Source organism: Megalobrama amblycephala, linkage group LG4, assembly GCF_018812025.1.
Source record: "Megalobrama amblycephala isolate DHTTF-2021 linkage group LG4, ASM1881202v1, whole genome shotgun sequence".
Classification (NCBI taxonomy): Eukaryota; Metazoa; Chordata; class Actinopteri; order Cypriniformes; family Xenocyprididae; genus Megalobrama; species Megalobrama amblycephala.
Genome location: NC_063047.1, coordinates 55,462,963 through 55,486,331, shown reverse-complemented (window position 1 = coordinate 55,486,331; position 23,369 = coordinate 55,462,963). Strand labels below are relative to the sequence as shown.

The following is a 23,369-nucleotide window of genomic DNA, read 5'->3' as shown; positions in this document are numbered from 1 at the left end:
TTTAATACTCTCTCCACGCCAATTACTGAAACGAGACAGGTGTTTGTTATTTGCGCCTAATCCACTCACTCACCGTGCGTCTCCTGCCTCTCTCTCCCTCTGCAGACTTTGCTGAACCACGCCCCCCTTGCCACAGTGAGAAAGGCTTTTTTTTTTTTTTTTTTTTAATGCTTTACTATGTGGTTTTTTAATAGGAGAGGAAGAAACTAGTCTATCAGGCTTGTGAGGAAAGATGTCAAAAGGTTTGTGTTTATAATAAATTAGTTTGATAAACTAGCTGAAGGTTTTTTTTTTTTTTTTAAATGAGAGATCACATTTCAGGCTATTGAGGCAAGACGTCAGCGAATGTCTGCATGTGAGGAACCCTCAGATGGGGTGTTGATCAAATTTAAATTTTCGAAATGGAAGATGGACACACCAATATGAGAAAATTCAGCTTGTCGGAGCCAATCCAGGTGATGTGTGTTCAGCTTGAGAAAATATCAAGTGTCTTCACAGTGGTTCAGTGGGTTGTAAAACTTGACTGTTTCACATCTTTTTAGATCTTGTTTGACTTTGTGGGACAAAATGATATTGCCAGTGAAATCTTTGTGGTGCAAGAAGCCGCATCATCAAGATCAGTTTAGAGCAGTTTCTCCGGGTCAATAATGGATCATGGCATGAAAACATCCTCAACTCTATATGTGCTTTGGTTTTCAAATAAGGATGTACAGGTAAATGTGTTGCATTTTATTTCCTGGTCAGCAAAGTTGATGGAAGCTTCTATCCAAAATGCAACCAAATAAATGTGTGCAGGGATAATGTTTTACTGTGTAGCCTGCAGGCATTCAAGAGTAGGTTCTTCAACCCTGAAGCAAAATTGGATGTTGTGTTTGAAGCTGACAATGGTGAAGGGGCAGTTGATGAAGGCGGCCCAACAAGAGAGTACCTAAGGCTGTTGATGAGGGCCGTCCACCAGTCAAATATCTTTGAGGGACATGAGAAAGATCGGCAGTTGTCTCTTGATACTCAAGGTAGGGAAGCCCAAATTCTTAGAACTGTCCTCATTCAACTGGCAGAATTCTAGAAATGTATACACGGAAACCCATTTAAAAATGATTGCTCCCTTATTTCTCCTGTCTGATTTATTGTTTATTCTGTTTGTTTTTTATGTGTTGGGCAGGTTTCATCCTGTGTTTATTGTCTGTATCATCTTTTATTTGTTTAGTTATTTTGCCTTAATTTGTTAACTCTTGGTTAGGATTTTTCCATGATTCTTCGTTTCTTTAATGTACTGAAACACCTTTTTGAAACATGTTTTGAAAGGTGCAATAAAAGGTTATTTGTAGTAGCACTAATATTAATCATAGCATTTTAAGGTATTAAATTAACAAGCATTACAGCAGAGCAAGATTTTACTGTTATTTCTTTAATTTTAGCTTTGCAGACTAAACTTTACATGTGGGTGGCAAAAATGATTGCTGTGTGTGTGGTCCATTGAGGAGTCGGTCCACATTTCTTTTCCGAATAGCTTTTCCATCAAATCTGTGGTATACCAACACACCCGGCCATGGTGGATGAAGTTGGTGACCATACTTTCAGGGAACAGTTAATAAAAGTAAGCAGGAGAAAGGTGTTATACATTGAATGTACAGTACTGTGACACAGCCCTATTTTCTATTAACTTTCTATTATTTATGAATCGCTTCAAACGTGTTCAGGTTACCTGCATCACTCGGCCTTCGGCCTCGTGGCTGCGGCCGAACCACAGCCGTGAGGATATCCACGAACATTCTCATGAACACGAGTGCTATATTGCTTAAACATCTAGTTTATATAGGAAAGGTATCTTTACAAGCCAATTTTGGACTCACTCACTCACTGACTCACTATCTCTTTCTTTTTTTTTCTTTCTGTCTTTCTTTTTAGATACAGGAAGCAACAACAGTCCGAGAGGCGAACGGTGCAATTGCAGAGGCAGCAGATAGTCTCAGGATTATAGGTGCCTTAAGACATGTGTCCAGCCTGGAGGAGAAGGACTCCCATGTCCAGTCAGCTGGAGACTTCTTCGTCAATGGAAGATTGGCGACTGCCCTGGATCAGTAAGTGCCTCACCTGACTTATCTGTCCGAAAAATGAAACTGTCATTGGCCCAGGATGATTCACACATTGTAACATGTTTTTATAGGTTTGTTGAGGGGTTAAACACCATTGGTTTACTGGAGGAGCTGAGGAAGAATCCGGCAGTGTTCTACAACATGTTTGTCAGTGAGGAGATTCAACTACAGGCGAAGGACCTATGCACTTTATTTGACATGGACTTCTCTGTGCAAGGCAGCAACAGGATAGACTGAGAAAACATGACAATATGCTTTTGGCGTGACTGGTTAATTGATATTGAAGGTATACTATTTATTGTACAAGTTATAATAACATGGACTTCATAAGTACAATTATTAGTGGTCATTTTGTTGTCCTGGTTGGCAGGAAAATAAATGCTGATAATGCCATAGTTGAAGTGACATTGTGAAGTCTGGTTGTATGAACATGGGTAGCTCCCTTAAACTTGTTCAAATTGTGTTGTAATATTTTACCAAAAATGTACTTGACTGAGGCTTTTGTGGTTGATATTCACCACAAAAAATCCTCGATGTCAGCATGCAACTTCCAAATTGCTCCAAAGTAACGCATACAAAAGGTTAGGGTTTGGCGATATGGCCTAAAAATAAAATCAACATATGTGTTTTAAGGGGCCTGAATTACTGTTTCTCACCACTTTCTTGTGTTACAGAAAGAGAATGCAGTCCAGTCACCCTAGAGAAGGTATTGGAGTTTACATCTGGAGCTTCAACAGTGCCTCCACTGGGATTTCCACACCGTCCACAAATTCAGTTCCTTCATGAGGGCAACAGAATATTCCCAGAAGCAAATTCTTGTATTCTTGTACTCCGCCTGCCGCTGCACTCTTCCTACGAAGCCTTCAAACAATACATGATGGAGGGAATTTTGGAAGCTCCAACCTTTGAACTTGCATGATGTCACTATGTGTGTAAAACTTATTAATGGAAATTCAGTTTTCACTTGAGCTATATTTGTGCTTAGAAGTTATTGAATAGAATGCTGTTGAAGCAAGTCACTGGTTCAGATGTTAATTTTAGAATCTCATGCACTTAATCCTGTTCATTTTGAATGAGTAACAGTTCACTTCAGTTGATTGGCGGTTATTCAATATTGAGTTTTTCAGCTAACTCAAACTTGTGTAGTTTTTTTGCTTTAAATTATTTTTGTTAATAATTTTATAAGTTATAAATTTATATATTTTATTTGTTTTGAAAATGTATATTTTCTTTAGGTTTTACGAGACATATATTGGGCTTATTGTTCATGGTTACTATGATGACACTGAGGTTGATCTAATGAATTAGATATCCTTTATATAAACCAACTGTAAGGAATTATTGGGCTTATAATTCAATGAGTTTGATGAAATCACACATAACAGCCAATATGTTTGGTTTATGTACATGTTGATGAATACACAGTGAATACAGAGAAGGCAAACAAAAAGTCTGGCTGGTTTGCTGGATGTCAACCTCAACAGCTTATCATAGTAACCTGTCCCCATCATGACTCAGTCTCTGTTCCGATTAGTGGATTGATGTTAAGGTATTTTTGGCAGTTAAACCTCTCTCCTCAACTGTTAATCTAAAATTCTCATTCAAGCCATTAAACATTCTATGTTTTTTCATACATTACCAGTTTATTCATATTTTCAATCCCATTCAAAATAGTTAGATCCTTCTCCACTTTTCCAAGGATTCATATTGAATTTTCTTTTTCATGCATTTTCAAATCTTGTATATTGATTCATATTCCATTTAAACCTTAAGATGTTTCACATTTTTCATACATTAAGAGTTTTATTCAACATTTAAATCTCATTCATACTAATTAGATGCATTTCCACTTTTTCTACAAATTATAACCCAATGGGAGTAGAAAGGAACAATACAAATATTGTCAGCCAACAGTACTACACACACACACACACACACACACACACACACAAAAAAAGACAATAAAACATAACACAGCACCAACAGTGTTGTTAGCTACTGCCAAATCTAGCACACCTGGCATTAGCTCCATCAGCTGCAGCTGCACTGCCCATACTGCCTTATTTTAACAGAAAATTTAACTTAAAGCTGTTGAAACTAAAAATGTCGGTAACACTTTAGAATAACTCACGCTATGAAGCATTAGTTAAGCATTAGTAAATAGTTAATTCATCATTTATAAAACATTAATAGACATTAGTAAGCCATTTATAAATACAGCTATAAATGCTTTGTTCTTGATTTATAAGCATATCTATAATGAGTTTAATAATTGTATTTTCATACTTTATTAATGATCAATTTATCATTTCTACATTATTCACAAACCAGTAATTTAGGAGTTGTCAGTGGTTCATAAGATCATTTAGGAAGTGAAAGTAAATGATTAATAAAATATTTAAATGTACATGTATGCATCTTATTATTTAGACATATAGTATTAGTTACTCAGTGTGTTAATAAATGCTTTATTAACATATTCCCAGTGTCAAAACTATCTTGGTACTAACTTTAAAACATTAGAGAACAGCAGTGCAGAAGATCACTGAACCTTTAAATCTCATTTATAAAAGCTTTACAAAGCATAAATCGTCCTCACTTTAGATGAGCTCACAAAAATAGTTAACTGACTACTTCTAAATGTTTTATAACTACCTGAATTAATCATGAATTGCAGTAGGAATATGTGTTAATAAAACATTTACTAACACACTAAGTAACTATTACTGTGTCTAAATAATAAGATGTATAAATTAATGTTTAAATAGTTTATTAATCATTTACTTACACTTACTAAATGAACTACTGACAACTCCTAAATAACTGGTTTGTAAATAATGTAATACTTAATTTAGAAATGATACATTGATTATTAATAAAGTATGAAAATACAATTATTAAACACATTATAGATATGCTTATAAATCAAGAATAAAGCAATTATAGCTGTATTTATAAACTACTTACTAATGTCTATTAATGCTTTATAAGTGATGAAATAACTATTAACTAATGCTTAACTAATGCTTCATAGTGTGCAGTTATTATAAAGTGTTACCAAAATGTCTTTCAGTCCTGGATAATATATGCAGCCAATAAACTTTTGTCTCTGGGCTTGGAATTGAACTATATCTGAGTTTGCAAAATACTGATAATTGCAGTACAGCAAGCCTGATATTTTATCTTTAGATCAGAAAGGTGTTGGATTGCATTGTGTACAGACGTCTGTTGTTGCTGAGTGAGGATGACTTGAGGTGGCTCTACATTAAAAGCTGGGAACTCTTCCTCATCAAGTGTAGGCAGTGTTTGAATTCCATACTGTGCTAGGATGGCATCAATGTTTTGGTCGCTGTAGGGATTTTCCCCAAACACATTGTTGACAGCTGTGCTGTCTGTTGCAATGTTTTTGAGCATGCCCTCTGTCCAGAGTTGAGCTGGTGTTTAGACAGGTTTCATGTGACCAACTGGGCGGCAACGTCATCAGAACACAAAGAATTATGGGTATGTTTGGCCCGTTTACATGGGCTGGCATAGCAGGCTAGTGTTCTGGCATGAAAATAATTAAAAATTAGCGTGAAAAACAGAATATAATCCTACAAAATGCAGCGGGCTAAAGAAAACATTGTCGGGCCATACCGCCTAAAACTAAATCCTAATGCAAAGATGAGATATGATGAGAAAATAAAGGGAATCAAAGGACTGGATCCTTAAGAGCAGAGCAACTGGTCAAGGGACGTCAAACTGTTGCCCAACATCCAGCAACCATATTTTATATATATATATATATATATATATTTATATTTATATTTATTTTTATTTATTTTAATACACACACCTACATGATATTAAGTGTTAGTGCATACACACACAAAGTTTTCAGTAACTTCAAGTCGCTGCAGCAGGCCCAGGTCTTTTTTTTTTTACAGATGGATGGGTCCAGGACCCGAACTGTCGTCCGTTCAAAGGTACACTCTTAACCCGAATTAGTTGACATTACTAGAAATTTGCGTGGAAACCCGTTGCACTAATCCATTTTAGTTTTTACACAAGATGAAACTAAACAGGTTACGTTTTATAAAATAACTATTAAGTTAAACAAATTATTTTAAGTAGAAATAAATATTATATTTAAGTAATGTATTATAATTTTAAAAAAAATTAAATACAAAAAAAATCTAAATTTAAGAAAAACAACAAGAACATTTCAATGTTTTATTTATTTATTGACAAAAAAAAAAACACCACAAAAAAAAGGAAACACTTCAATGTACTCAATTTGTCAACCAAATAGACAAATCTTTTTGCTTAACAATTGTAAATTGTTTAGAGGAGGAAAATGAACAGTATTCAACAATATGCAGACAAGCATAAAGATGAATGAAAATTAAAGATTAAATAAAAAGACCACACATGCACACTGTTACGTACAGAGACACGGAGACAGATGTAAAAGCAAACCAGGTGAGTTTATTGCACAATAAGCAGAGCACTGAGTGATAGTAAGCAGATATGTGGTTCTTGAGAGATGAATGGAATGTAATACTGTCCTTTTCAAACTTGCAGAAGCTGAAGCAGAGATGCACTGGAGGGAGACGGTGGAGACACTCACACACACAGGCAGGTAGGCACACGAGGAGAACAGGAGACGAAGGGGATCGCTGGAGCAGGTAAGTATGTCGTTGGGAGTCCTTAAGGTAAGCATACATGTGCTGTAGTGCAAACGAGACCGGACAGTGAGTGTGTGTGAGTGTGGTGGCTTTATAGTGGTGGTGATAATGGTGCTGATGATCTTCAGGTGGCGGTGATTAGTATGCTGGTGATTGAGTGCGTGGGTAAGGAAGTGAGGTGGAACCTGACGTGTCTGTGACAGTACCCCCCCTCCCACGGCCCGCTCCTGAGGGCCGCGGACCCCGACGTCGTGGTGGTCTTCCTCTGGGGCGTGGAGCAGGTCTGTCTGGGTGGTTGGTGTGGAAGGTCTGTAACAGAATAGGATCAAGGATATCATTCTTGGGGACCCAAGAGCGTTCCTCGGGGCCATAGCCTTCCCAGTCGACGAGATACTCGAGTCGACCACCACGGCGCCGGGAGTCCAGGATCTCTCGAACCACGTAAGCTGTGCCGTCCTCCAGGATGAGTGGAAGGGGGGGCTCGGCGGCTGTCACGTCAGGTTCTGTGGAGGGAACAACAGAAGGGGTGGAGGGGTGGTGAGGTTTCAGCAGTGATACATGAAATGTGGGGTGAATCCTACTGTACTGTGGAGGGAGCTGGAGTCGGTAGGTGACGGGGTTGATCTGCCGAAGGATGGTGAACGGGCCAATGAAGCGGGGACTCAGCTTCTTGCAGGGCAGACGCATCCTGATGTCCCTGGTGGACAGCCAGACCTTCTGCCCCGGTTGGTATACTGGAGCGTCGGAGCGCCGAAGGTCGGCTGCCATCTTGCGTCTGCGCAGGGCTCTCTGCAGTTGGTGGTGAGCTGAGTCCCAAACCCTCTCGCTCTCCCGGAACCAGTAGTCGACTGCAGGGACGTTGGAGGGTTCCCCATCCCAGGGGAACAGTGGGGGTTGGTAGCCGAGTACGCACTGGAAGGGTGTTAGTCCAGTTGTGGCTTGGCGGAGGGAGTTCTGTGCGTACTCGGCCCAACCCAGGTACTGGTTCCAGGAGTTCTGGTGGCCGTGACAGAAGGTACGCAGGAAGCGGCCTATTTCCTGAATCTTCTGTTCCGTCTGCCCGTTCGACTGAGGGTGGTACCCAGATGACAGGCTGACGGTCACACCCAGGAGGGAGAAGAAGGCCTTCCAAACGTGAGACAAACTGGGGTCCTCTGTCGGAGACTATGTCTTCAGGAATTCCATAATAGCGAAACACATGGTTAAACATCAACTCAGCAGTGGCCATGGCGGTAGGCAGACCCTCCAGGGGTATCAGACGGCAGGACTTTGAGAAGCGGTCTACTACCACCAGGATGCATGTGTGACCGTCAGACTCAGGGAGGTCAGTGACGAAGTCCACTCCCAGGTGTGACCAGGGTCTCTCAGGAACAGGCGGAGGAAGAAGCTTGCCGGTGGGAAGATGGCGTGGGCTCTTTGAAATGGCGCACTCCCTGCAGCCCTGCACGTACCTCCTGACATCGTTGGCCATGTTGGGCCACCAGAAGCGTTGTTTAAGCAACGAGAGGGTCTCATTGGCCCCCGGGTGGCCAGTGCCAAGTGAAGAGTGGGTATTGTGCAGGAGTGGAGTGCGACGTGCCCGTGTGACGTATTGCAAGCCTTGGGGGCAACCCGGCGGAGTGCGTGTGGAGGCATTGGAGGAGGGCATGGTTTCCTCGGACCACTGGATCGGGTTTACGAAGATGGACTCCGGTAGAATTGTTTCAGGAACTTCAGGCCTTTCTTCAGGGGAGTAGAGACGCGACAAGGCGTCAGCTTTGGTATTCTTAGAACCAGGGCGATAAGAGATTGAGAAGTTGAACCTTGAGAAGAACATGGCCCAGCGAGCTTGACGAGGGTTGAGCCTTTTGGCAGCTTTAAGATATTCTAGGTTCTTATGATCAGTGAGAACTTGAAAGGGATGAGTAGCCCCCTCCAACCAATGCCTCCACTCCTCAAGGGCAAGTTTGACGGCCAGGAGTTCGCGGTCACCGATGTCATAGTTGACCTCCGCCGGGTTGAGCTTGCGGGAGAAGGAGGCGCATGGATGGAGTCTACTTGGTGTCCCCTGCTGCTGTGAAAGAACCGCTCCCACTCCGGTGGTGGAGGCGTCCACTTCCACGACGAATGGGAGATCTGGGTTAGGGTGGACGAGGAGGGGAGCGGTTGTGAAGGCTCTTTTAAGGGTCTCGAAGGCGTTGGTGGCTTGTGGGGACCAGGACAGAGACTTGGGCTGATGACGGAGTAGGTTGGTGAGTGGACTGACGATGGTACTGTAGTTCTTGATAAATCGGCGGTAGAAGTTGGAGAAACCTAGGAAGCGTTGGAGTTCTTTGATAGTTGATGGAATGGGCCAGGACTGGATAGCGGAGACCTTCCCCTCGTCCATCCGGATGCCACTGTGATCAATTATATACCCCAGGAAATGGACAGAGGGCTGGTGGAAGGAGCATTTTTCCGCTTTAAGGAAGAGATGGAATTGCCGTAAGCGTTGGAGGACCTCCGCAACGTGGTGGCGATGTTCGGCCAAGCTCCGGGAGTAGATGAGGATGTCATCAATATATACCAGTACGAACTAGTGGAGAAACTCCCGGAGCACCTCGTGTATGAAGTCCTGGAATAAGGAGGGGGCGTTGACCAGGCCATACGGCATGACGAGATACTCGTAGTGTCCGGTGGGCGTGACAAAGGCGGTCTTCCACTCGTCCCCCTCACGTATCCGGACGAGGTTGTACGCGCTGCGGAGTTCCAACTTAGTGAACACAGTGGCACCGCGGAGATGTTCCAGGGCCGCTGGGACGAGGGGAAGTGGGTAGCGGAATTTGACAGTGATCTTGTTGAGGGCACGGTAGTCAATGCAGGGCCTCAAGCCTCCGTCCTTCTTAGCCACAAAAAAGAAGCTTGAAGCAGCAGGGGAAGTAGACGGGCGGATGTAACCTTGTTCGAGTGCCTCCTTGATGTATTCCTCCATGGCCTTCTCCTCCGGTAGTGAAAGGGGGTAGATGCGTCCCCTGGGCACTGGCTCACCCGGTAGCAGATCGATGGCACAGTCCCATGGCCGGTGTGGAGGAAGCTTGGAGGCGCGTTGCGGGCAGAAGACGTCACTGAAGGGGGCGTAGTCCGGGGGAACATCCACAGAGCGCTTCTCTACAGGGCTTTCGATGGACGTGGCATTGATGGCGAGAGACTTGGAGCGTGGAGATTTCGGAACGGGAAGCGCTGGGAAACAGTCTGGGAAGCAGTGGTCGCCCCACTTCAGGACTTCGCCCGTGCGCCAAGAGATGGTGGGGTTGTGTTGTTCCAGCCACGGTCGCCCTAGAACCACGTCAGCGGTGGATTCCTCCAGAACCAGCAGATGTATATTCTCCGTATGCAGAATGCCGACACAGAGTTGAAGAGGTCCCACACAATGACGGATGTTCTTACGGCTCAGGGGTTTGCCCGTGATGGAGTGGATTTGATAGCTAGTCGGAGACGGGGAGATCTTGAGCTGACGACAGAGGGTTCCTGAGATGAAATTTCCTGCTGACCCTGAGTCGAGGAGCGCCACCACTGGAATAGAGGCATTTGCAGCAGTAAGAATTACAATAGTAGTGAGTGGTTTCATTTTCTGAATGGAGGGAAAAAAAAAAAAAAAAAAAAAAAAAAAAAAAAAAAACACACACTCACCACGGGCCGAGGAGGACGAGATGGGCATGTGGAGATAGCATGCCCTAGAGATCCACAATATAAACATAGGTTCAGGGTCAGCCTTCTTTGTCTTTCCTTAGGTGTGAGACGTGAATGATCTATTTGCATGGGTTCGGTGGCTGGTTCTGGAGGGCTGACGGGCTCGGACCGACGGAGGAGGTTGGTGGTGGATGACTGGCCCTGGTGCTCTAAGAGACACGACTGCATACGAGAACCCACGCGGATGGCGAGTTGGATGAAGCGTTCTAGTCCCATCGAGTCCTCGTATGCAGCGAGATGCAGCCGCACGTTGGGTTCCAACCCCTGACGGAAAGTAGTGATGAGGGCTTGTTCATTCCATCCGCTGGTGGCAGCAAGCGTTCGGAACTGCAAGGCATAATCGTTAACAGATAGATTTCTTTGCTTCAGATTATAGAGTTTCTCACCAGTCGAAGAGTCCGCCAGAGGTTTCCCGAAGACCTCACGGAAGTGAGAGACGAACGCCGTGTAAGACTTGACAACAGGGCCCTTCTGTGTCCACAGGGAGTCTGCCCATTGCAGGGCCTTACCTTGCAGTTGCGAAATGATAAATGCTATTTTTGCTGTGTCGGTAGTGTAGAGGTGCGGCTGCATCTCCAGGACCAGTTCGCATTGGAGAAGGAATCCGCTGCATTCCTCCGCCGATCCACTGTAGGGCGCCGGTTTGGCCATGGGACTGGCAGTGAATGCTGGGGAAGAAGCGGTGATGGTGGGTGCGGAAGCAGCCGCGTTGATGGATGACGATGATGATGGCTGTGGTGTGAGTGCTCGGCGCAGCGCGTCCACGAGCTCTTGAAATGGATCGTTGGTGCTCATGCTGTGAAGTTGTTATGGTCCGGTCTTCTGTTACGTACAGAGACACGGAGACAGATGTAAAAGCAAACCAGGTGAGTTTATTGCACAATAAGCAGAGCACTGAGTGATAGTAAGCAGATATGTGGTTCTTGAGAGATGAATGGAATGTAATACTGTCCTTTTCAAACTTGCAGAAGCTGAAGCAGAGATGCACTGGAGGGAGACGGTGGAGACACTCACACACACAGGCAGGTAGGCACACAAGGAGAACAGGAGACGAAGGAGATGAAGGGGATCGCTGGAGCAGGTAAGTATGTCGTTGGGAGTCCTTAAGGTAAGCATACATGTGCTGTAGTGCAAACAAGACCGGACAGTGAGTGTGTGTGAGTGTGGTGGCTTTATAGTGGTGGTGATAATGGTGCTGATGATCTTCAGGTGGCGGTGATTAGTATGCTGGTGATTGAGTGCGTGGGTAAGGAAGTGAGGTGGAACCTGACGTGTCTGTGACACACACCCACCCGCACGCACACACACACGCACTCACACACTCCAACTGTTGACAACATTTCTCTTATCAATAGAGCAACAATAAGCCATTTAAATATACAGTACACTTTTAGCGCAGAACACTGGTAAACTTTAGAGCACTTACTGCAGTGACTGGACTATCTGAACAAGAATCTTCACCCTTCTAGAGAACAAAAAACTCATGGTAACTTCTTATAATTCATTTGTGAATATCAAATTGTAAGTTGTGTTTTTTAAATGTTTGTAAGCTGGGTTTTAGTTCACTGTGGCCCAATATGAGAAGTACTTGTTGGGTGAACTGGAATGTGTTGATTTGGGGTAGCTGAGATACAGTGCATATGCAAGTCCAAAGAGAATGCACGCATCTGTTGGCAAGTCTTTAATACCTTCCATCACAACTTCTCCCTCAATGATGATCTTAATTGAAGCTTGATTGAGATGAAGGGAAGATGGTAGCACAGCACCTTCATGCTCAACAAGGGGGATCCCAAAGTCAAGGTGGCAAAATGAGTGATCACCATCAGAGTCCTAACAACAGAGAACATTCATGACATTTCTCATTACATAACCATAAATAATGTTAAACAATATAGTCTTGTAATGAGACAGAAACATGAGGGAATGTGTGAATTGGTTGGAGAATATGACTATAGATAAATAGTAGCAATTATGAATATAGAAATTGATTAGAAAGACCTTTTAGTTGCGTTAGTTGACCCAAAAATGTAATTCCTGTCATTTATTACTCACCCTCATGTTGTTCCAAACCGGTAAGACCTTCATTCATCTTTGGAACACAAATTAAGATATTTTTTCTGATCCACACATAGGCAGCCAAGTCATTGCAACTTTTGACATCCAGAAAGGTACTAAAGACATTGTTAAAAACGTGACTGCAGTGATTCAACCTTAATGTTATGAAGAGACGAGAATACTTTTTGTGTGCACAAACAAAACAAAAACAACAACTTTATTCAACAATTTCTTCTCTTCTATGTCAGTCTCCTGCACAGTTGACAAAGTGAACGCAGTGCTTCCAGGTTCTACGTCAGAACGCTGACTCAGTATTGGCCAGCTCCTGTGTCAGCATCACACGCATGCATTGTGATGATCACGTGTACACGGAAGTGCTGTAATGCGTTTCCTACATCAACAGCATGAGAAACTGACAGGGTAGAGAAGAAATTGTTGAATAAAGTCCTTATTTTTGTTTTGGCGCATAAAAAGTATTCTTGTCGTTTCATAATATTAAGGTTGAACCACTGTCACGTGGACTATTGTAACGTCTTTTGTCACGATATCCTGTTGGAGTACCCTGGTTGGCCACCAGAGGGCACTCCAGCACGGACTACGTCACCAGTTTTCACTTCATTTCCCATAATTCACCCCTTGGACTTATCAGCCTCATGTCATTGCACTCAGGTGTTTTGTGTTTACTGTTTCGTGCACTTTGTTTCTGGTTTCTGTTTTTGTGGACTGTTTATTCCCTGGACTTACATCATTAAACTGCACGTGGATCTTATCATTTCGTGTCTGTGCATTCCGTGACAGAACGAACCACCAATTAAGATCCAGCAGCATGAGGACTATTTTGTCAGGCACATGCAGGGAGCGTGTGGCTCTGCTTGGGGCGCAGATGGGAGTTTTACTTACTCAAACATGTTCTAAGGGCAGAAAGAAAATGATTGGTTTACAGATTCAACCAATGAAATTGAAGCAGAGGCGGGGCGGGGTGGGGTCAAGCCGTTTGAAATTTTAGAGGGAACACTTCAAACTGATGTTACTGGGAGAGCGCATGTAATGTAAGGTAAGTAAATTTTGCTATATATTTTGTTAAAATTCAGATAACTGATAAACATTAAAATGCAAAGAAACACTCATCTTATAGTATGAATTTTGATTCGGCTCCATTATCCACGTCGACTGCACCAATGCTGCTTTTGTGAAAATGGGGTAAATAGGCTTCATTTTAATGCTTGCATTAAAAAAAGGATCTATGAGGCCAATATGCTACGACAGAACTGGCTCAGATCTCCGTGACATTATACATCTCCCGCTGCATGCAAGAAGTGGTTGTGCTGTTATTTTTGGTAACGTTAAACTATGCGCGTCGCTGCTCAGGGCTGCAGTGTTATGCATCGCTGTTATTTTTAGTGAACTATGGCTGCTGTCAGGGAAAGAACTACTCAAGTTGTGTTGCTGTGTAAATTTCGCTACTCCTTGCTCTTGAACGAACACACATACACACACACCGAATGATAATAAAATACCCGTCTCGATCTATACAAATTTCAGATGTTTCATCATAATGGTTCCGTGCTTTCCTGCATTAGTTCCGTGTGTTTACTGACCGCAGCTTAAAAATATCAATGTCACTATTTGTAAAACAACAAAACAGAAATACGGAAAAACTCTCTCCGAGCTGGAGTCAATAGGTTCCATAATATCTCAATAGATTCATATCGCTGTTATTTTAGTGTACTATATGCTGCTCTCAGGGCTGCAGTTCTCAATAGATTCATTTTACTGTGTTATTTTAGTGTATTATATGCTGCTCTCAGGGCTGCAGTTCTCAATAGATTCATTTTACTGTTATTTTAGTGTACTATATGCTGCTCTCAGGGCTGCAGTACTCAATAGATTCATTTTACTGTGTTATTTTAGTGTACTATATGCTGGTCTCAGGGCTGCAGTTCTCAATAGATTCATTTTACTGTTATTTTAGTGTATTATATGCTGCTCTCAGGGCTGCAGTTCTCAATAGATTCATTTTACGGTGTTATTTTAGTGTACTATGTGCTGCTCTCAGGGCTGCAGTACTCAATAGATTCATTTTACAGTGTTATTTTAGTGTACTATATGCTGCTCTCAGGGCTGCAGTACTCAATAGATTCATATCGCTGTTATTTTAGTGTAACGTTACTATATGCTGCTCTCAGGGCTGCAGTACTCAATAGATTCATTTTACTGTGTTATTTTAGTGTACTATGTGCTGCTCTCAGGGCTGCAGTACTCAATAGATTCATTTTACTGTGTTATTTTAGTGTACTATATGCTGCTCTCAGGGCTGCAGTACTCAATAGATTCATATCGCTGTTATTTAAGTGTACTATATGCTGCTCTCAGGGCTGCAGTACTTAATAGATTCATTTTACTGTGTTATTTTAGTGTACTATGTGCTGCTCTCAGGGCTGCAGTACTCCATAGATTAATTTTACTGTGTTATTTTAGTGTACTATATGCTGCTCTCAGGGCTGCAGTTCTCAATAGATTCATATCGCTGTTATTTTAGTGTACTATATGCTGCTCTCAGGGCTGCAGTACTCAATAGATTCATTTTACTGTGTTATTTTAGTGTACTATATGCTGCTCTCAGGGCTGCAGTACTCAATAGATTCATTTTACTGTGTTATTTTAGTGTACTATATGCTGCTCTCAGGGCTGCAGTTCTCAATAGATTCATTTTACTGTGTTATTTTAGTGTACTATGTGCTGCTCTCAGGGCTGCAGTACTCCATAGATTAATTTTACTGTGTTATTTTAGTGTACTATATGCTGCTCTCAGGGCTGCAGTTCTCAATAGATTCATATCGCTGTTATTTTAGTGTACTATATGCTGCTCTCAGGGCTGCAGTACTCAATAGATTCATTTTACTGTTATTTTAGTGTACTATATGCTGCTCTCAGGGCTGCAGTACTCAATAGATTCATTTTACTGTGTTATTTTAGTGTACTATATGCTGCTCTCAGGGCTGCAGTACTCAATAGATTCATTTTACTGTGTTATTTTAGTGTACTATATGCTGCTCTCAGGGCTGCAGTTCTCAATAGATTCATTTTACTGTTATTTTAGTGTACTATATGCTGCTCTCAGGGCTGCAGTACTCCAATAGATTAATTTTACTGTGTTATTTTAGTGTACTATATGCTGCTCTCAGGGCTGCAGTACTCAATAGATTCATATCGCTGTTATTTTAGTGTACTATATGCTGCTCTCAGGGCTGCAGTACTCAATAGATTCATATCGCTGTTATTTTAGTGTACTATATGCTGCTCCGCCTCTCAGGGCTGCAGTACTCAATAGATTCATATCGCTGTTATTTTAGTGTACTATGTGCTGCTCTCAGGGCTGCAGTACTCAATAGATTCATTTTACGGTGTTATTTTAGTGTACTATATGCTGCTCTCAGGGCTGCAGTACTCAATAGATTCATTTTACTGTTATTTTAGTGTACTATATGCTGCTCTCAGGGCTGCAGTACTCAATAGATTCATTTTTCTGTGTTATTTTAGTGTACTATATGCTGCTCTCAGGGCTGCAGTACTCAATAGATTCATTTTACTGTGTTATTTTAGTGTACTATATGCTGCTCTCAGGGCTGCAGTACTCAATAGATTCATTTTACTGTGTTATTTTAGTGTACTATATGCTGCTCTCAGGGCTGCAGTACTCAATAGATTCATTTTACTGTGTTATTTTAGTGTACTATATGCTGCTCTCAGGGCTGCAGTACTCAATAGATTCATTTTACTGTTATTTTAGTGTATTATATGCTGCTCTCAGGGCTGCAGTTACTCAATAGATTCATATCGCTGTTATTTTAGTGTACTATATGCTGCTTTCAGGGCTGCAGTACTCAATAGATTCATTTTACTGTGTTATTTTAGTGTACTATGTGCTGCTCTCCGGGCTGCAGTACTCAATAGATTCATTTTACTGTGTTATTTTAGTGTACTATATGCTGCTCTCAGGGCTGCAGTACTCAATAGATTCATTTTACTGTGTTATTTTAGTGTACTATATGCTGCTCTCAGGGCTGCAGTACTCAATAGATTCATATCGCTGTTATTTTAGTGTACTATATGCTGCTCTCAGGGCTGCAGTACTCAATAGATTCATATCGCTGTTATTTTAGTGTACTATATGCTGCTCTCAGGGCTGCAGTACTCAATAGATTCATTTTACTGTGTTATTTTAGTGTACTATATGCTGCTCTCAGGGCTGCAGTTACTCAATAGATTCATATCGCTGTTATTTTAGTGTACTATATGCTGCTCTCAGGGCTGCAGTACTCAATAGATTCATTTTACTGTGTTATTTTAGTGTACTATATGCTGCTCTCAGGGCTGCAGTACTCAATAGATTCATTTTACTGTGTTATTTTAGTGTACTATATGCTGCTCTCAGGGCTGCAGTACTCCATAGATTCATTTTACTGTGTTATTTTAGTGTACTATATGCTGCTCTCAGGGCTGCAGTACTCAATAGATTCATATTGCTGTTATTTTAGTGTACTATATGCTGCTCTCAGGGCTGCAGTACTCAATAGATTCATATCGCTGTTATTTTAGTGTACTATATGCTGCTCTCAGGGCTGCAGTACTCAATAGATTCATATCGCTGTTATTTTAGTGTACTATATGCTGCTCTCAGGGCTGCAGTACTCAATAGATTCATTTTACTGTGTTATTTTAGTGTACTATATGCTGCTCTCAGGGCTGCAGTACTCAATAGATTCATTTTACTGTTATTTTAGTGTACTATATGCTGCTCTCAGGGCTGCAGTACTCAATAGATTCATTTTACTGTGTTATTTTAGTGTACTATATGCTGCTCTCAGGGCTGCAGTACTCAATAGATTCATTTTACTGTGTTATTTTAGTGTATTATATGCTGCTCTCAGGGCTGCAGTTACTCAATAGATTCATTTTACTGTGTTATTTTAGTGTATTATATGCTGCTCTCAGGGCTGCAGTTCTCAATAGATTCATATCGCTGTTATTTTAGTGTACTATATGCTGCTCTCAGGGCTGCAGTACTCAATAGATTCATTTTATGTGTTATTTTAGTGTACTATATGCTGCTCTCAGGGCTGCAGTACTCAATAGATTCATTTTACTGTGTTATTTTAGTGTACTATATGCTGCTCTCAGGGCTGCAGTACTCAATAGATTCATATCGCTGTTATTTTAGTGTACTATATGCTGCTCTCAGGGCTGCAGTACTCAATAGATTCATTTTACTGTGTTATTTTAGTGTACTATATGCTGCTCTCAGGGCTGCAGTACTCAATAGATTCATTTTACTGTTATTTTAGTGTACTATATGCTGCTCTCAGGGCTGCAGTACTCAATAGATTCATTTTACGTGTTATTTTAGTGTACTATATGCTGCTCTCAGGGCTGCAGTACTCAATAGATTCATTTTACTGTGTTATTTTAGTGTACTATATGCTGCTCTCAGGGCTGCAGTACTCAATAGATTCATATCGCTGTTATTTTAGTGTACTATATGCTGCTCTCAGGGCTGCAGTACTCAATAGATTCATTTACTGTGTTATTTTAGTGTACTATATGCTGCTCTCAGGGCTGCAGTACTCAATAGATTCATTTTACTGTGTTATTTTAGTGTACTATATGCTGCTCTCAGGGCTGCAGTACTCAATAGATTCATATCGCTGTTATTTTAGTGTACTATATGCTGCTCTCAGGGCTGCAGTACTCAATAGATTCATTTTACTGTGTTATTTTAGTGTACTATATGCTGCTCTCAGGGCTGCAGTACTCAATAGATTCATTTTACTGTGTTATTTTAGTGTACTATATGCTGCTCTCAGGGCTGCAGTACTCAATAGATTCATTTTACTGTTATTTTAGTGTACTATATGCTGCTCTCAGGGCTGCAGTACTCAATAGATTCATTTTACTGTGTTATTTTAGTGTACTATATGCTGCTCTCAGGGCTGCAGTACTCAATAGATTCATTTTACTGTGTTATTTTAGTGTACTATATGCTGCTCTCAGGGCTGCAGTACTCAATAGATTCATTTTACTGTGTTATTTTAGTGTACTATATGCTGCTCTCAGGGCTGCAGTACTCAATAGATTCATATCGCTGTTATTTTAGTGTACTATATGCTGCTCTCAGGGCTGCAGTACTCAATAGATTCATATCGCTGTTATTTTAGTGTACTATATGCTGCTCTCAGGGCTGCAGTACTCAATAGATTCATTTTACTGTGTTATTTTAGTGTACTATATGCTGCTCTCAGGGCTGCAGTACTCAATAGATTCATTTTACTGTGTTATTTTAGTGTACTATATGCTGCTCTCAGGGCTGCAGTACTCAATAGATTCATTTTATCGCTGTTATTTTAGTGTACTATATGCTGCTCTCAGGGCTGCAGTACTCAATAGATTCATTTTACTGTTATTTTAGTGTACTATATGCTGCTCTCAGGGCTGCAGTACTCAATAGATTCATTTTACTGTGTTATTTTAGTGTACTATATGCTGCTCTCAGGGCTGCAGTACTCAATAGATTCATACGCTGTTATTTTAGTGTACTATATGCTGCTCTCAGGGCTGCAGTACTCAATAGATTCATTTTACTGTGTTATTTTAGTGTACTATATGCTGCTCTCAGGGCTGCAGTACTCAATAGATTCATTTTACTGTGTTATTTTAGTGTACTATATGCTGCTCTCAGGGCTGCAGTACTCAATAGATTCATATCGCTGTTATTTTAGTGTACTATATGCTGCTCTCAGGGCTGCAGTACTCAATAGATTCATTTTACTGTGTTATTTTAGTGTACTATATGCTGCTCTCAGGGCTGCAGTACTCAATAGATTCATTTTACTGTTATTTTAGTGTACTATATGCTGCTCTCAGGGCTGCAGTACTCAATAGATTCATTTTACTGTGTTATTTTAGTGTACTATATGCTGCTCTCAGGGCTGCAGTACTCAATAGATTCATACGCTGTTATTTTAGTGTACTATATGCTGCTCTCAGGGCTGCAGTACTCAATAGATTCATTTTACGCTGTTATTTTAGTGTACTATATGCTGCTCTCAGGGCTGCAGTACTCAATAGATTCATTTACGTGTTATTTTAGTGTACTATATGCTGCTCTCAGGGCTGCAGTACTCAATAGATTCATATCGCTGTTATTTTAGTGTACTATATGCTGCTCTCAGGGCTGCAGTACTCAATAGATTCATATCGCTGTTATTTTAGTGTACTATATGCTGCTCTCAGGGCTGCAGTACTCAATAGATTCATTTTACTGTGTTATTTTAGTGTACTATATGCTGCTCTCAGGGCTGCAGTACTCAATAGATTCATTTTACTGTTATTTTAGTGTACTATATGCTGCTGTCAGGGCTGCAGTACTCAATAGATTCATTTTACTGTGTTATTTTAGTGTACTATATGCTGCTCTCAGGGCTGCAGTACTCAATAGATTCATTTCGCTGTTATTTTAGTGTACTATATGCTGCTCTCAGGGCTGCAGTACTCAATAGATTCATTTTACTCGCTGTTATTTTAGTGTACTATATGCTGCTCTCAGGGCTGCAGTACTCAATAGATTCATTTACTGTTATTTTAGTGTACTATATGCTGCTCTCAGGGCTGCAGTACTCAATAGATTCATACTGCTGTTATTTTAGTGTACTATATGCTGCTCTCAGGGCTGCAGTACTCAATAGATTCATTTTACTGTGTTATTTTAGTGTACTATATGCTGCTCTCAGGGCTGCAGTACTCAATAGATTCATTTTACGCTGTTATTTTAGTGTACTATATGCTGCTCTCAGGGCTGCAGTACTCAATAGATTCATAGATTCATTTTACTGTTATTTTAGTGTACTATATGCTGCTCTCAGGGCTGCAGTACTCAATAGATTCATATCGCTGTTATTTTAGTGTACTATATGCTGCTCTCAGGGCTGCAGTACTCAATAGATTCATTTTACTGTGTTATTTTAGTGTACTATATGCTGCTCTCAGGGCTGCAGTACTCAATAGATTCATTTTACTGTTATTTTAGTGTACTATATGCTGCTGTCAGGGCTGCAGTACTCAATAGATTCATACTGTTATTTTAGTGTACTATATGCTGCTCTCAGGGCTGCAGTACTCAATAGATTCATTTTACTGTGTTATTTTAGTGTACTATATGCTGCTCTCAGGGCTGCAGTACTCAATAGATTCATTTTACTGTTATTTTAGTGTACTATATGCTGCTGTCAGGGCTGCAGTACTCAATAGATTCATTTTACGCTGTTATTTTAGTGTACTATATGCTGCTCTCAGGGCTGCAGTACTCAATAGATTCATATCGCTGTTATTTTAGTGTACTATATGCTGCTCTCAGGGCTGCAGTACTCAATAGATTCATTTTACTGTGTTATTTTAGTGTACTATATGCTGCTCTCAGGGCTGCAGTACTCAATAGATTCATATCGCTGTTATTTTAGTGTACTATATGCTGCTCTCAGGGCTGCAGTACTCAATAGATTCATATCGCTGTTATTTTAGTGTACTATATGCTGCTCTCAGGGCTGCAGTACTCAATAGATTCATTTTACTGCTGTTATTTTAGTGTACTATATGCTGCTCTCAGGGCTGCAGTACTCAATAGATTCATTTTACGTGTTATTTTAGTGTACTATATGCTGCTCTCAGGGCTGCAGTACTCAATAGATTCATATCGCTGTTATTTTAGTGTACTATATGCTGCTCTCAGGGCTGCAGTACTCAATAGATTCATTATACTGTTATTTTAGTGTACTATATGCTGCTCTCAGGGCTGCAGTACTCAATAGATTCATTTTACGCTGTTATTTTAGTGTACTATATGCTGCTCTCAGGGCTGCAGTACTCAATAGATTCATTTTACGTGTTATTTTAGTGTACTATATGCTGCTCTCAGGGCTGCAGTACTCAATAGATTCATATCGCTGTTATTTTAGTGTACTATATGCTGCTCTCAGGGCTGCAGTACTCAATAGATTCATTTTACTGTGTTATTTTAGTGTACTATATGCTGCTCTCAGGGCTGCAGTACTCAATAGATTCATTTTACTGTTATTTTAGTGTACTATATGCTGCTCTCAGGGCTGCAGTACTCAATAGATTCATATCGCTGTTATTTTAGTGTACTATATGCTGCTCTCAGGGCTGCAGTACTCAATAGATTCATATCGCTGTTATTTTAGTGTACTATATGCTGCTCTCAGGGCTGCAGTACTCAATAGATTCATATTGCTGTTATTTTAGTGTACTATATGCTGCTCTCAGGGCTGCAGTACTCAATAGATTCATATCGCTGTTATTTTAGTGTACTATATGCTGCTCTCAGGGCTGCAGTACTCAATAGATTCATATCGCTGTTATTTTAGTGTACTATATGCTGCTCTCAGGGCTGCAGTACTCAATAGATTCATATCGCTGTTATTTTAGTGTACTATATGCTGCTCTCAGGGCTGCAGTACTCAATAGATTCATTTTACTGTTATTTTAGTGTACTATATGCTGCTCTCAGGGCTGCAGTACTCAATAGATTCATTTTACTGTGTTATTTTAGTGTACTATATGCTGCTCTCAGGGCTGCAGTACTCAATAGATTCATTTACTGTTATTTTAGTGTACTATATGCTGCTCTCAGGGCTGCAGTACTCAATAGATTCATTTTACTGTGTTATTTTAGTGTACTATATGCTGCTCTCAGGGCTGCAGTACTCAATAGATTCATACTGTGTTATTTTAGTGTACTATATGCTGCTCTCAGGGCTGCAGTACTCAATAGATTCATATCGCTGTTATTTTAGTGTACTATATGCTGCTCTCAGGGCTGCAGTACTCAATAGATTCATTTTACTGTTATTTTAGTGTACTATATGCTGCTCTCAGGGCTGCAGTACTCAATAGATTCATTTTACTGCTGTTATTTTAGTGTACTATATGCTGCTCTCAGGGCTGCAGTACTCAATAGATTCATTTTACGCTGTTATTTTAGTGTACTATATGCTGCTCTCAGGGCTGCAGTACTCAATAGATTCATTTTACTGTTATTTTAGTGTACTATATGCTGCTCTCAGGGCTGCAGTACTCAATAGATTCATTTCGCTGTTATTTTAGTGTACTATATGCTGCTCTCAGGGCTGCAGTACTCAATAGATTCATTTTACTGTGTTATTTTAGTGTACTATATGCTGCTCTCAGGGCTGCAGTACTCAATAGATTCATATACTGTTATTTTAGTGTACTATATGCTGCTCTCAGGGCTGCAGTACTCAATAGATTCATTTTACTGTTATTTTAGTGTACTATATGCTGCTCTCAGGGCTGCAGTACTCAATAGATTCATTTTACTGTTATTTTAGTGTACTATATGCTGCTCTCAGGGCTGCAGTACTCAATAGATTCATTTTACTGTTATTTTAGTGTACTATATGCTGCTCTCAGGGCTGCAGTACTCAATAGATTCATACTGTGTTATTTTAGTGTACTATATGCTGCTCTCAGGGCTGCAGTACTCAATAGATTCATTTTATCGCTGTTATTTTAGTGTACTATATGCTGCTCTCAGGGCTGCAGTACTCAATAGATTCATTTTACTGTGTTATTTTAGTGTACTATATGCTGCTCTCAGGGCTGCAGTACTCAATAGATTCATTTTACTGTTATTTTAGTGTACTATATGCTGCTCTCAGGGCTGCAGTACTCAATAGATTCATATCGCTGTTATTTTAGTGTACTATATGCTGCTCTCAGGGCTGCAGTACTCAATAGATTCATATCGCTG

General features: G+C 40.8%; 1 long non-coding RNA gene across 1 annotated transcript; it reads left to right on the top strand.

Moving 5' to 3' along the window:
- The first annotated feature begins 2,197 nt into the window (after nucleotides 1–2,197).
- Nucleotides 2,198–3,151, top strand: LOC125267983. The gene is made up of 2 exons (XR_007184765.1): nucleotides 2,198–2,382; nucleotides 2,771–3,151. It is a non-coding gene; the product is annotated as an uncharacterized LOC125267983 (long non-coding RNA).
- Nucleotides 3,152–23,369: the final 20,218 nt, after the last annotated feature.